The sequence below is a fragment of the Lissotriton vulgaris genome, chromosome 5, assembly GCF_964263255.1.
Source record: "Lissotriton vulgaris chromosome 5, aLisVul1.2, whole genome shotgun sequence".
In the NCBI taxonomy this organism is placed as follows: Eukaryota; Metazoa; Chordata; class Amphibia; order Caudata; family Salamandridae; genus Lissotriton; species Lissotriton vulgaris.
Window position 1 is genome coordinate 761,032,002 of NC_141693.1, and position 13,298 is coordinate 761,045,299.

The following is a 13,298-nucleotide window of genomic DNA, read 5'->3' on the forward strand; positions in this document are numbered from 1 at the left end:
AATGTGTTCCTTATTTTCTGCATTGCTATTACTGAATTGCTTGTATGCTTTATGCTGTTGAGGCTAAACTTTGTCAAAGGAATTGGACTGGAGCAGTGATTCTGCATTTCTACAACACATTCTTGGGACTTGTGGACATCAGTTTAGCTTTGAATTTGTTATAAACTACATTTAATCCCATTTATCAACTTCTGGTCCCTCAGTGTGTAGCCAAATAGGCTACACTGTTAATTGAACTTTTGGATGAAGTTAACTCCTCTTTCTTTCACAGGCATCTAAAAACGTTGCAGGGACATTTGGATATTTGGTTCAGTGCCCTGGCATATGCTACCTGAATTTCCAAATCCAGGATACATGTAATTTTACTGTGATTTACAGTTCCTGTTGGAACCATAAATAGGGAGGTTCCTCCAGAAGGATGAGTTGCAACACATTAAGTCCCTTGTTTTTCATCTCAGTCTTTATCCCTTGTGGTAATGTCTGTCTCTAAATATTTGCTTTTGCAGTTTTGTTAGCTACTGGATTCTACTTCTGGATGTTTCAAGCACTTTTCTCCTTCTTGATGTCCAGAGGGTTTGACACTTAGCTTAATTCTTCATACTGATCTTTATGTTCATGACTTTTAAGATTGACAAGGATCTGTGTCCCTCTTTGTGAGGTTTTCTTCTAAAGTGGCTACTGGAAGGAATTGTTTGATCTATGAGGACAGCGACAGTGTTTTGGTGTATTGCTGACTGTTGGGTGGAGGGCAACCCTGTCGCTTCTTTTTCCCTCTGGGCTCCTTTTTGAAATAGATTTTCTATGAGGAAGCCAGGAGGTGAACCCTATAGACTGATCATGCATTCAGTCCTTGACAGGACCTAATGATTGGTCTCTTTAATTATTATGTCATTAGTGCATGGATAATAATATAGTAACAATGTCTTTAAATGTTTGTATGCCAACGTACTATTTCTTGAGTTCTTGTATCCCTTTTGCTATTTTTTTACGCTAGATCAAAGATTCTGAAGAAAAGTAAGTAAATCAAAGAACTACCCTCAAGAAGAAGCAGGAATCTATACTATATGAGTCAAAAGCGACCATAGTCATCAGAATTATTTTATTAATATATTTTAGTGTTTATATTTTTATGAACTATCTTACTGCTTCAACATTCTGTTAATTGACTAACATGTGTAGGCTTTATTTCATTTTACAGAGAGCACCTTACATTTTATATTTCAAAACATTTCATTTTACCTTATCATAGAATATTTGGGCTGCTTTCATGTCAGAATGCATATGTAGGGCTCTCTTCTGAAGCTGGGGACCACTGATTCTGATTCATCTCTTCAGAAAGTCACAATAAGGAGTTATGCCTTTACTTTAAAATTATTTATAGAGCGCACTTTCACCAGCGGTTTCATGGCGCTAACAAACAACCTCAAGGGGTAGGAAGGGGAGGGGAAAAAAGAAAGAAGGGAAGCGGAATACCGAATGATCTAGCTAAAGGCTTTGATGAATAGGTAGGTTTTACGTTTTTTTCAGAATTGGGGGTAGAGAAGCGTGGACCTCAGCTCAAAAGGCAAGGAATTCCATAAGGTTGGTGCAAGGGTGGAAAACTTTGAGCCTCCCCATTTTTTCCTTCGAAAACGTGGAACTGTCAAAAGGGCTTGCGAGGCTGAGCGTAGTGCCCTATTAGGAACGTAGGGAACTATCTCTGAGGTAATGAAAGCCGGAGCCTTGCCCAGTCGTACTTGGCAGATGATGGACGCAAGCTTAAACTGGACACGTTCCCGAACAGGGAGCCAGTGGAGGGATTTAAGGATGGGAGTTACATGGTGAAACTTGGGGAGGTTGAGTACCAGCCGTGCCGCCTGGTTCTGTATCAGCTGCAAACGCCTTAGACTATATGCAGGTAAGCCAGCGTATAGGACGTTGCAGTAATCCAGGCGGGAGATGACCATTGCCAAGATGATAGATTTCAGGGCATCCACAGAGAAAAAGCGGGATACCTTGCGTATGGTACGGAGTGACAAAAAGGAAGAAGACACCACGGCGCTAACCTGAGAATGAAGGGTAAGGTCAGAATTAGGTTTGATGCCTAGTGTCTTGACTGAGGTAGAGGGGACAGGGGGGGGGGACCAAGGGACGGGGGCCAAAAAAGTGAGGACCAGGGACTGGATGAACCACCCGTCAGCACCAGCTCGGTCTTGTCCGGGTTAAGTTTCAAATGATTGTGGCTCATCCAGTCCCGGATAAAAATCATAATGGACTGAAAATTTAGGATGGAAGCAGAGGAAGGGGAAAGGTTGAACACAAGTTGGAGGTCGTCCGCATAGTTATAAAAATCACCCAAGCGGACTGCCTGGGTGCGGTCCCTTAGGAAGGAGGACAGCCATACCAGGGCGATCCCTCCGATCCCAGCCGCCTTGACACGGGAAAGCAAGATGGTGTGGTCGACCGTGTCAAAGGCGGCTGAGAGGTCAAGGAGGATCAAAGCCTGAGTCTGGTTGGTATCCCTACCCTCCCTAAGGGTGTCAAGGACCGACAAAACCACGGTTTCAGTGGAGTGTGCGGGGCGGAAGCCAGCCTGGCGGGGGGCTAAGATTCCATACTCTCTACAAAAGTGCTCAGAACACTGGTGACGTGGCGTTCTAGCACCTTGGCCAAAAATGGCAATAGGAAGATGGGACGGTAGTTGGAGGGGACCGTGGGGTCTGCGCCAGGTTTCTTCAGGATGGGGACGATGACTGCTGTCTTCAGGGAGCTGGGGACAACCCCTTGAGTAAGAGAGCTGTTGATGAGGTGGAGAGCTGGGATAGGACACAGAGTGAAAATATGGCGGAGGATGTGCGCAGGGCAAATGTCAAGTGGGGAGCCAGATTTTACAAGAGGGATTATAGAAAGCAGAGATTCCTTGGTCAGGGAGGGCAGGGTATTAAGTTGTCCCTTGGGGAGAGGGCTATGGGGATCGACAAAGGAGAGAGAGGGGGAAGGAATATTTGCTTTGATGATGGCGATCTTCTCTATGAAAAAGGTGTTTAAAGAGTGACAAAGGTTTAAGGAGGGAGTGGGCTTAAGGGATGTCCTATCAGAGAAGGCCAAATTGTGGACAATCGAGAAGATTTCCCTTGATTTGTTCTCTGCTGCTAGAATCTTAGAGGAGAAGTAAGCTGTTTTGGCAGCCAGGATAGCTTTCTTGTATTGGGCCAGAGTATTAGTAAATTCGGCTCTTAGTAGGGGGCAGTAATTCCTCCTCCAGGTGCGCTCAGCTCGGCGCACCGCTAATTTCGAGGCTTTAAGATCTTCATTAAACCATAAGTTGGCGTACTTTTCCCGTTTAGAAGTTACCCTCTTTAAAGGGGCAAGGGAATCACAGTTTGTAGATAGCCAATGTTCGATGGCAGAGGCCTGGGAGTGAGAGGACAAACCATGTAGAGTGGGGTAGGAAGAAATTAAAGAAGTGGATAATTTCTCAAGGTCCACTCGGCTCCATGATCGGACCCACACATTTTTAGGGAGTGGGGGCCCGGTGGTGAAGTTGTTGGGAAGGGAAAAAGAGATTAGGTAGTGGTCAGACCAAGTGCAAGGTGAGATGGTTAGGGATTGTACCGGGCAATCTAAAGACCAAATCTGGTCTAAAATATGCCCTTTGACATGAGTGGGGGAGTGGACATGAGGTACAAAATTGAGGGATTGGAGAGTTTCAGAAAACTCTTTGGAGGACGGGCACTCTGCAGGATCTGTGGGCCAGAAATTAAAATCCCCCAATAATAGGATGGAGGAGTTGTTAACCGTAAGAGTGGCCAGTACCTCCTGAAACTCAGGGAGAAATAATGAGGGTGATTGGGGGGGGCGGTAAGTAAGAAAGCAAGTGAGAGGGGGGGTGATAGATGTGGTACGGATGGCTAGATACTCAGTGGTGGCGATACCTGGCAGAGATAGTGATTGGAAAGGCAGGTCAGCTCGAGCGATGACCGCGACACCACCCCCCGTCCGACCGGCAGGGCGGTCAGCTCGTATGACATAATAAGAAGCGGGGAGAGTGGCAAGTAGAGCGGGGAGGGAGTCGTCGCCAAACCAAGTTTCAGTTAAAAAGAAAAGGTCCGGCGCGTGAGAATCTAGTAGCACCGATAATTCATGTGAGTGGGCCACTGCTGACCGGGTATTAAGATAGTAAGCTCAGAGAGTTCTAGGTATTGCTGACCTGGTAGTTTCTTCAGAGGGAGGGGAAGGAAGGTTCAGGTCAAGAGAGGATATGAGGGTGCGGACGGGGGCGGGTGGGGACCATGTGCCCTGGAGCATGAGGAGTTGGGAAGAGGTGTAAGTGATATGTTGGGCAGAGTGGAGTGCCCCTTGCCCCGGTCGGTCGCGGACGGGCGCAGACGGACTTGCCTTAGGCGAGCCTTCGGGGCGCCATCGTCGCGCCCGCTGCGCCCGTCCGCTGCGCTTCCGGTAAATGCACATGATGAAGTAGTCGTGTTGAGGGCGGAAGGGAGGGGGGTGTGGCCAGCGAGGTGGGCGGGGCTAAGTTGGTCCCTGGGAAGGCGATCGAGCGGGGACCCCGTTACAGCGTCAAGTCGGCTGTTCGGGGCTTTAAGGTGATCTGTCTGGCTTCAGTGCAGTAAGTAGGTTTAAAAACACGAAATAAACACAGTAAAATACAGTTTTTAAATACAAAATGCAATGTCTGGCGCTCTCCCGGCTTTCCGCCTCAGGAGGATTGTTTGAGTGGGCTGCGCTAGTGATCAGCGCGCCCTTTTACCTTGCGGGGGCGTGGCCAGTGAGGTGGGCGGGGCTAAGTTGGTCCCTGGGAAGGCGATCGAGCGGGGACCCCGTTACAGCGTCAAGTCGGCTGTTCGGGGCTTTAAGGTGATCTGTCTGGCTTCTGTGCAGTAAGTAGGTTTAAAAACACGAAATAAACACAGTAAAATACAGTTTTTAAATACAAAATGCAATGTCTGGTGCTCTCCCGGCTTTCCGCCTCAGGAGGATTGTTTGAGTGGGCTGCGCTAATGATCAGCTCGCCCTTTTACCTTGCGGGGGCGTGGCCAGCGAGGTGGGCGGGGCTAAGTTGGTCCCTGGGAAGGCGATCGAGCGGGGACCCCGTTAAAGCGTCAAGTCGGCTGTTCGGGGCTTTAAGGTGATCTGTCTGGCTTCAGTGCAGTAAGTAGGTTTAAAAACACGAAATAAACACAGTAAAATACAGTTTTTAAATACAAAATGCAATGTCTGGCGCTCTCCCGGCTTTCCGCCTCAGGAGGATTGTTTGAGTGGGCTGCGCTAGTGATCAGCGCGCCCTTTTACCTTGCGGGGGCGTGGCCAGTGAGGTGGGCGGGGCTAAGTTGGTCCCTGGGAAGGCGATCGAGCGGGGACCCCGTTACAGCGTCAAGTCGGCTGTTCGGGGCTTTAAGGTGATCTGTCTGGCTTCAGTGCAGTAAGTAGGTTTAAAAACACGAAATAAACACAGTAAAATACAATTTTTAAATACAAAATGCAATGTCTGGTGCTCTCCCGGCTTTCCGCCTCAGGAGGATTGTTTGAGTGGGCTGCGCTAGTGATCAGCGTGCCCTTTTACCTTGCGGGGGCGTGGCCAGCGAGGTGGGCGGGGCTAAGTTGGTCCCTGGGAAGGCGATCGAGCGGGGACCCCGTTACAGCGTCAAGTCGGCTGTTCGGGGCTTTAAGGTGATCTGTCTGGCTTCTGTGCAGTAAGTAGGTTTAAAAACACGAAATAAACACAGTAAAATACAGTTTTTAAATACAAAATGCAATGTCTGGCGCTCTCCCGGCTTTCCGCCTCAGGAGTATTGTTTGAGTGGGCTGCGCTAGTGATCAGCGCGCCCTTTTACCTTGCGGGGGCGTGGCCAGCGAGGTGGGCGGGGCTAAGTTGGTCCCTGGGAAGGCGATCGAGCGGGCACCCCGTTACAGCGTCAAGTCGGCTGTTCGGGGCTTTAAGGTGATCTGTCTGGCTTCAGTGCAGTAAGTAGGTTTAAAAACACGAAATAAACACAGTAAAATACAGTTTTTAAATACAAAATGCAATGTCTGGTGCTCTCCCGGCTTTCCGCCTCAGGAGGATTGTTTGAGTGGGCTGCGCTAATGATCAGCTCGCCCTTTTACCTTGCGGGGGCGTGGCCAGCGAGGTGGGCGGGGCTAAGTTGGTCCCTGGGAAGGCGATCGAGCGGGGACCCCGTTAAAGCGTCAAGTCGGCTGTTCGGGGCTTTAAGGTGATCTGTCTGGCTTCAGTGCAGTAAGTAGGTTTAAAAACACGAAATAAACACAGTAAAATACAGTTTTTAAATACAAAATGCAATGTCTGGCGCTCTCCCGGCTTTCCGCCTCAGGAGGATTGTTTGAGTGGGCTGCGCTAGTGATCAGCGCGCCCTTTTACCTTGCGGGGGCGTGGCCAGTGAGGTGGGCGGGGCTAAGTTGGTCCCTGGGAAGGCGATCGAGCGGGGACCCCGTTACAGCGTCAAGTCGGCTGTTCGGGGCTTTAAGGTGATCTGTCTGGCTTCAGTGCAGTAAGTAGGTTTAAAAACACGAAATAAACACAGTAAAATACAATTTTTAAATACAAAATGCAATGTCTGGTGCTCTCCCGGCTTTCCGCCTCAGGAGGATTGTTTGAGTGGGCTGCGCTAGTGATCAGCGTGCCCTTTTACCTTGCGGGGGCGTGGCCAGCGAGGTGGGCGGGGCTAAGTTGGTCCCTGGGAAGGCGATCGAGCGGGGACCCCGTTAAAGCGTCAAGTCGGCTGTTCGGGGCTTTAAGGTGATCTGTCTGGCTTCAGTGCAGTAAGTAGGTTTAAAAACACGAAATAAACACAGTAAAATACAGTTTTTAAATACAAAATGCAATGTCTGGCGCTCTCCCGGCTTTCCGCCTCAGGAGGATTGTTTGAGTGGGCTGCGCTAGTGATCAGCGCGCCCTTTTACCTTGCGGGGGTGTGGCCAGTGAGGTGGGCGGGGCTAAGTTGGTCCCTGGGAAGGCGATCGAGCGGGGACCCCGTTACAGCGTCAAGTCGGCTGTTCGGGGCTTTAAGGTGATCTGTCTGGCTTCAGTGCAGTAAGTAGGTTTAAAAACACGAAATAAACACAGTAAAATACAATTTTTAAATACAAAATGCAATGTCTGGTGCTCTCCCGGCTTTCCGCCTCAGGAGGATTGTTTGAGTGGGCTGCGCTAGTGATCAGCGTGCCCTTTTACCTTGCGGGGGCGTGGCCAGCGAGGTGGGCGGGGCTAAGTTGGTCCCTGGGAAGGCGATCGAGCGGGGACCCCGTTAAAGCGTCAAGTCGGCTGTTCGGGGCTTTAAGGTGATCTGTCTGGCTTCAGTGCAGTAAGTAGGTTTAAAAACACGAAATAAACACAGTAAAATACAGTTTTTAAATACAAAATGCAATGTCTGGCGCTCTCCCGGCTTTCCGCCTCAGGAGGATTGTTTGAGTGGGCTGCGCTAGTGATCAGCGCGCCCTTTTACCTTGCGGGGGCGTGGCCAGTGAGGTGGGCGGGGCTAAGTTGGTCCCTGGGAAGGCGATCGAGCGGGGACCCCGTTACAGCGTCAAGTCGGCTGTTCGGGGCTTTAAGGTGATCTGTCTGGCTTCAGTGCAGTAAGTAGGTTTAAAAACACGAAATAAACACAGTAAAATACAATTTTTAAATACAAAATGCAATGTCTGGTGCTCTCCCGGCTTTCCGCCTCAGGAGGATTGTTTGAGTGGGCTGCGCTAGTGATCAGCGTGCCCTTTTACCTTGCGGGGGCGTGGCCAGCGAGGTGGGCGGGGCTAAGTTGGTCCCTGGGAAGGCGATCGAGCGGGGACCCCGTTACAGCGTCAAGTCGGCTGTTCGGGGCTTTAAGGTGATCTGTCTGGCTTCTGTGCAGTAAGTAGGTTTAAAAACACGAAATAAACACAGTAAAATACAGTTTTTAAATACAAAATGCAATGTCTGGCGCTCTCCCGGCTTTCCGCCTCAGGAGTATTGTTTGAGTGGGCTGCGCTAGTGATCAGCGCGCCCTTTTACCTTGCGGGGGCGTGGCCAGCGAGGTGGGCGGGGCTAAGTTGGTCCCTGGGAAGGCGATCGAGCGGGCACCCCGTTACAGCGTCAAGTCGGCTGTTCGGGGCTTTAAGGTGATCTGTCTGGCTTCAGTGCAGTAAGTAGGTTTAAAAACACGAAATAAACACAGTAAAATACAGTTTTTAAATACAAAATGCAATGTCTGGTGCTCTCCCGGCTTTCCGCCTCAGGAGGATTGTTTGAGTGGGCTGCGCTAATGATCAGCTCGCCCTTTTACCTTGCGGGGGCGTGGCCAGCGAGGTGGGCGGGGCTAAGTTGGTCCCTGGGAAGGCGATCGAGCGGGGACCCCGTTAAAGCGTCAAGTCGGCTGTTCGGGGCTTTAAGGTGATCTGTCTGGCTTCAGTGCAGTAAGTAGGTTTAAAAACACGAAATAAACACAGTAAAATACAGTTTTTAAATACAAAATGCAATGTCTGGCGCTCTCCCGGCTTTCCGCCTCAGGAGGATTGTTTGAGTGGGCTGCGCTAGTGATCAGCGCGCCCTTTTACCTTGCGGGGGTGTGGCCAGTGAGGTGGGCGGGGCTAAGTTGGTCCCTGGGAAGGCGATCGAGCGGGGACCCCGTTACAGCGTCAAGTCGGCTGTTCGGGGCTTTAAGGTGATCTGTCTGGCTTCAGTGCAGTAAGTAGGTTTAAAAACACGAAATAAACACAGTAAAATACAATTTTTAAATACAAAATGCAATGTCTGGTGCTCTCCCGGCTTTCCGCCTCAGGAGGATTGTTTGAGTGGGCTGCGCTAGTGATCAGCGTGCCCTTTTACCTTGCGGGGGCGTGGCCAGCGAGGTGGGCGGGGCTAAGTTGGTCCCTGGGAAGGCGATCGAGCGGGGACCCCGTTAAAGCGTCAAGTCGGCTGTTCGGGGCTTTAAGGTGATCTGTCTGGCTTCAGTGCAGTAAGTAGGTTTAAAAACACGAAATAAACACAGTAAAATACAGTTTTTAAATACAAAATGCAATGTCTGGCGCTCTCCCGGCTTTCCGCCTCAGGAGGATTGTTTGAGTGGGCTGCGCTAGTGATCAGCGCGCCCTTTTACCTTGCGGGGGCGTGGCCAGTGAGGTGGGCGGGGCTAAGTTGGTCCCTGGGAAGGCGATCGAGCGGGGACCCCGTTACAGCGTCAAGTCGGCTGTTCGGGGCTTTAAGGTGATCTGTCTGGCTTCAGTGCAGTAAGTAGGTTTAAAAACACGAAATAAACACAGTAAAATACAATTTTTAAATACAAAATGCAATGTCTGGTGCTCTCCCGGCTTTCCGCCTCAGGAGGATTGTTTGAGTGGGCTGCGCTAGTGATCAGCGTGCCCTTTTACCTTGCGGGGGCGTGGCCAGCGAGGTGGGCGGGGCTAAGTTGGTCCCTGGGAAGGCGATCGAGCGGGGACCCCGTTACAGCGTCAAGTCGGCTGTTCGGGGCTTTAAGGTGATCTGTCTGGCTTCTGTGCAGTAAGTAGGTTTAAAAACACGAAATAAACACAGTAAAATACAGTTTTTAAATACAAAATGCAATGTCTGGCGCTCTCCCGGCTTTCCGCCTCAGGAGTATTGTTTGAGTGGGCTGCGCTAGTGATCAGCGCGCCCTTTTACCTTGCGGGGGCGTGGCCAGCGAGGTGGGCGGGGCTAAGTTGGTCCCTGGGAAGGCGATCGAGCGGGCACCCCGTTACAGCGTCAAGTCGGCTGTTCGGGGCTTTAAGGTGATCTGTCTGGCTTCAGTGCAGTAAGTAGGTTTAAAAACACGAAATAAACACAGTAAAATACAGTTTTTAAATACAAAATGCAATGTCTGGTGCTCTCCCGGCTTTCCGCCTCAGGAGGATTGTTTGAGTGGGCTGCGCTAATGATCAGCTCGCCCTTTTACCTTGCGGGGGCGTGGCCAGCGAGGTGGGCGGGGCTAAGTTGGTCCCTGGGAAGGCGATCGAGCGGGGACCCCGTTAAAGCGTCAAGTCGGCTGTTCGGGGCTTTAAGGTGATCTGTCTGGCTTCAGTGCAGTAAGTAGGTTTAAAAACACGAAATAAACACAGTAAAATACAGTTTTTAAATACAAAATGCAATGTCTGGCGCTCTCCCGGCTTTCCGCCTCAGGAGGATTGTTTGAGTGGGCTGCGCTAGTGATCAGCGCGCCCTTTTACCTTGCGGGGGCGTGGCCAGTGAGGTGGGCGGGGCTAAGTTGGTCCCTGGGAAGGCGATCGAGCGGGGACCCCGTTACAGCGTCAAGTCGGCTGTTCGGGGCTTTAAGGTGATCTGTCTGGCTTCAGTGCAGTAAGTAGGTTTAAAAACACGAAATAAACACAGTAAAATACAATTTTTAAATACAAAATGCAATGTCTGGTGCTCTCCCGGCTTTCCGCCTCAGGAGGATTGTTTGAGTGGGCTGCGCTAGTGATCAGCGTGCCCTTTTACCTTGCGGGGGCGTGGCCAGCGAGGTGGGCGGGGCTAAGTTGGTCCCTGGGAAGGCGATCGAGCGGGGACCCCGTTACAGCGTCAAGTCGGCTGTTCGGGGCTTTAAGGTGATCTGTCTGGCTTCTGTGCAGTAAGTAGGTTTAAAAACACGAAATAAACACAGTAAAATACAGTTTTTAAATACAAAATGCAATGTCTGGCGCTCTCCCGGCTTTCCGCCTCAGGAGTATTGTTTGAGTGGGCTGCGCTAGTGATCAGCGCGCCCTTTTACCTTGCGGGGGCGTGGCCAGCGAGGTGGGCGGGGCTAAGTTGGTCCCTGGGAAGGCGATCGAGCGGGCACCCCGTTACAGCGTCAAGTCGGCTGTTCGGGGCTTTAAGGTGATCTGTCTGGCTTCAGTGCAGTAAGTAGGTTTAAAAACACGAAATAAGCACAGTAAAATACAGTTTTTAAATACAAAATGCAATGTCTGGCGCTCTCCCGGCTTTCCGCCTCAGGAGGATTGTTTGAGTGGGCTGCGCTAGTGATCAGCGCACCCTTTTACCTTGCGGGGGGCGTGGCCAACGAGGTGGGCAGGGCTAAGTTAGTGTTTTAGTAGGAAACATAATATTTGCTTGGAACTAGTAAGTATTAAATGAGTGACTCTGTTTCAGTTTCACTTTGGAAGGAGCCCCTTAGTTAAAAAGTTGTTGTTGGGTTACAGTTACTGTTAAAGCCAGCTCCAGTGCTTAGGAAGGTAGATAATCCATCAGTTTGTTGATACTTCTCCCACAAGGGCTGACCCTGGTTGAGTTGAGTTCAGTTCTTTTATTATATTTGTGTTAATTTGCTTTATTATGTTTAAAGTATTTATTAAATATTTTTTTCATATGATAATAATGTATACTTTAAAATTATTCTTATTTTTTTATTTGTGGTTCTTACATTAAGTAACCTTATTTTTGGGGATTAAGGGTGGTATGCTTCGGATTGTATGTACTCTCTGATCAAAAGCTCATACCCTCTGCAAAGTAGCATGTGTTAAGTTACTTCATCAATCACATGGAAACTCAGAGAATTCTTGTATTCTCAAGTCTCAAGGCCAGTTGACATTCTTCAGATGTACATAAGTTAAATGGAGGTATAGTTGGCTCGTTAGTGCATTTGAAAATAATCCAGTCATTTTTTAACATTTTCTGCCAAATTACTATGAAATATAAAATGTAATGTATTAAGAATCTATCAGCCCTTTTCGTATGCCACTGTTTGGTGTGTGGAATAATTGTGCGTATTATAAGTGTTAGTACAGGTTAATAGCATAATAGTATAGTATCAAGTCAAGTCAAGTCAATAACCTTTATTCGGATATTTCGTTATCCATAAAAGTACACACATGATTATGTACATGGGCAAGATAAAAATCACAATGAAATAAGATAAAAACGTTGTTAGGTTTCCTTATCATTAACAATAGCAGCGATACTGGAATAACAAAGTGCAGAGTGCAATATTGTCCAGATCATCAACTACATTCAAGTGTGTTTCTATTACAGTATCAAATAATATGTACATATGCAGAAATCACCCTTAAAATAGCAGCAATGTATACACAGAACACATGTTTCATGCATCGGCTAAAAATGGTTTACTAAAGCATTTAGCAGCATTATCTAAGGTGCTAGTTTTGTAAAGTGCATAGTTCCTATTTAGTAGGCCATCTAAATAAAGTGCAAAATACAAGGTCCCCCATGAAACATTAAAGTAGGCAGGTTACAGTGACTCAAATGTTTACAAATGGAAATGCAAAATAAAGTGCAACTGTGCAAAGTGCAGATATGCGACGCCTCTAAATACAAGTAATACATCTTGGGCAGATAGACATTAATTCATAGATTATTATGGCTCGTGTATTTACAGATAGCAGCGTGAGATAAAGTGCGACCGTGCAAAGTGCAAATATAAACCACCTCCAAATATATGTAATTCATGTTGGTCTAAATAAATATTAATTCATAGTGGAGTGGGATCGGATAGCCATTTTTAAAAAGGTGCACACACGGTATATAATGTCATCATCTTAAAGCTGGAGAAGTTTTATATGCCACTTTAAAATCCTTTATACCATTAGCTCTAAAGAATGGTATCAGGAGGAGCTTACTATATTTTTAATAAAAGGACCAAAAGAACAGAAAATGCATCAGTGTTTGTTTTCCTGAATTCTGACATAGGCAGGCCAGATTCTCCATGATAGGTTGGTAGCCCATTGGGAAACACAATAAATACTTTATAGATCCTGGTCTTAAAAGAAAGAGAAGACTACGCTCCCAACATGTAATATCTTTGAGGAGATAACCAGCTGGTGTACACAGGGTGGATTCATTGTTACCTTTGATTTGAATTTACTGTTTCACAGTAGTTTTAACCAATTATTGTTTATATCGGGTCTCCCCTCCCCTAGTATGATATGTTAGCATAATTTTAGGACCAAGGCTCATAGTTGTGTTACCAGCACCAAACAACTTGTCCATACCACCAATATAGCCAGCAGTAACAAAAAACAAAGGCCCTTATTCAGATCTTGTGGATATAATACTCCATCACAAAACGTGACAGATATCCTGTCTGCCGTTATAAGATCTCCATAGGATATAATGAGATCGTAATATGGCAGACAGGGTATTCCCCTCCGCCAAGATCTAAACTAGGCCCAAAGTGTTAGATGGAATACTTACATTAATCTCAGCGACTGGCAATTACTCAGGCCGCATCCCAATTCATTGTTTTTTGTGTCACTGGAACAAAGCTACACCAGACTGGAGAGCCCTAATCAGGGCGAAACCAGTCTTGGGTTGCTTGTGTTCCATTTCAGAGATGATCTGGCTT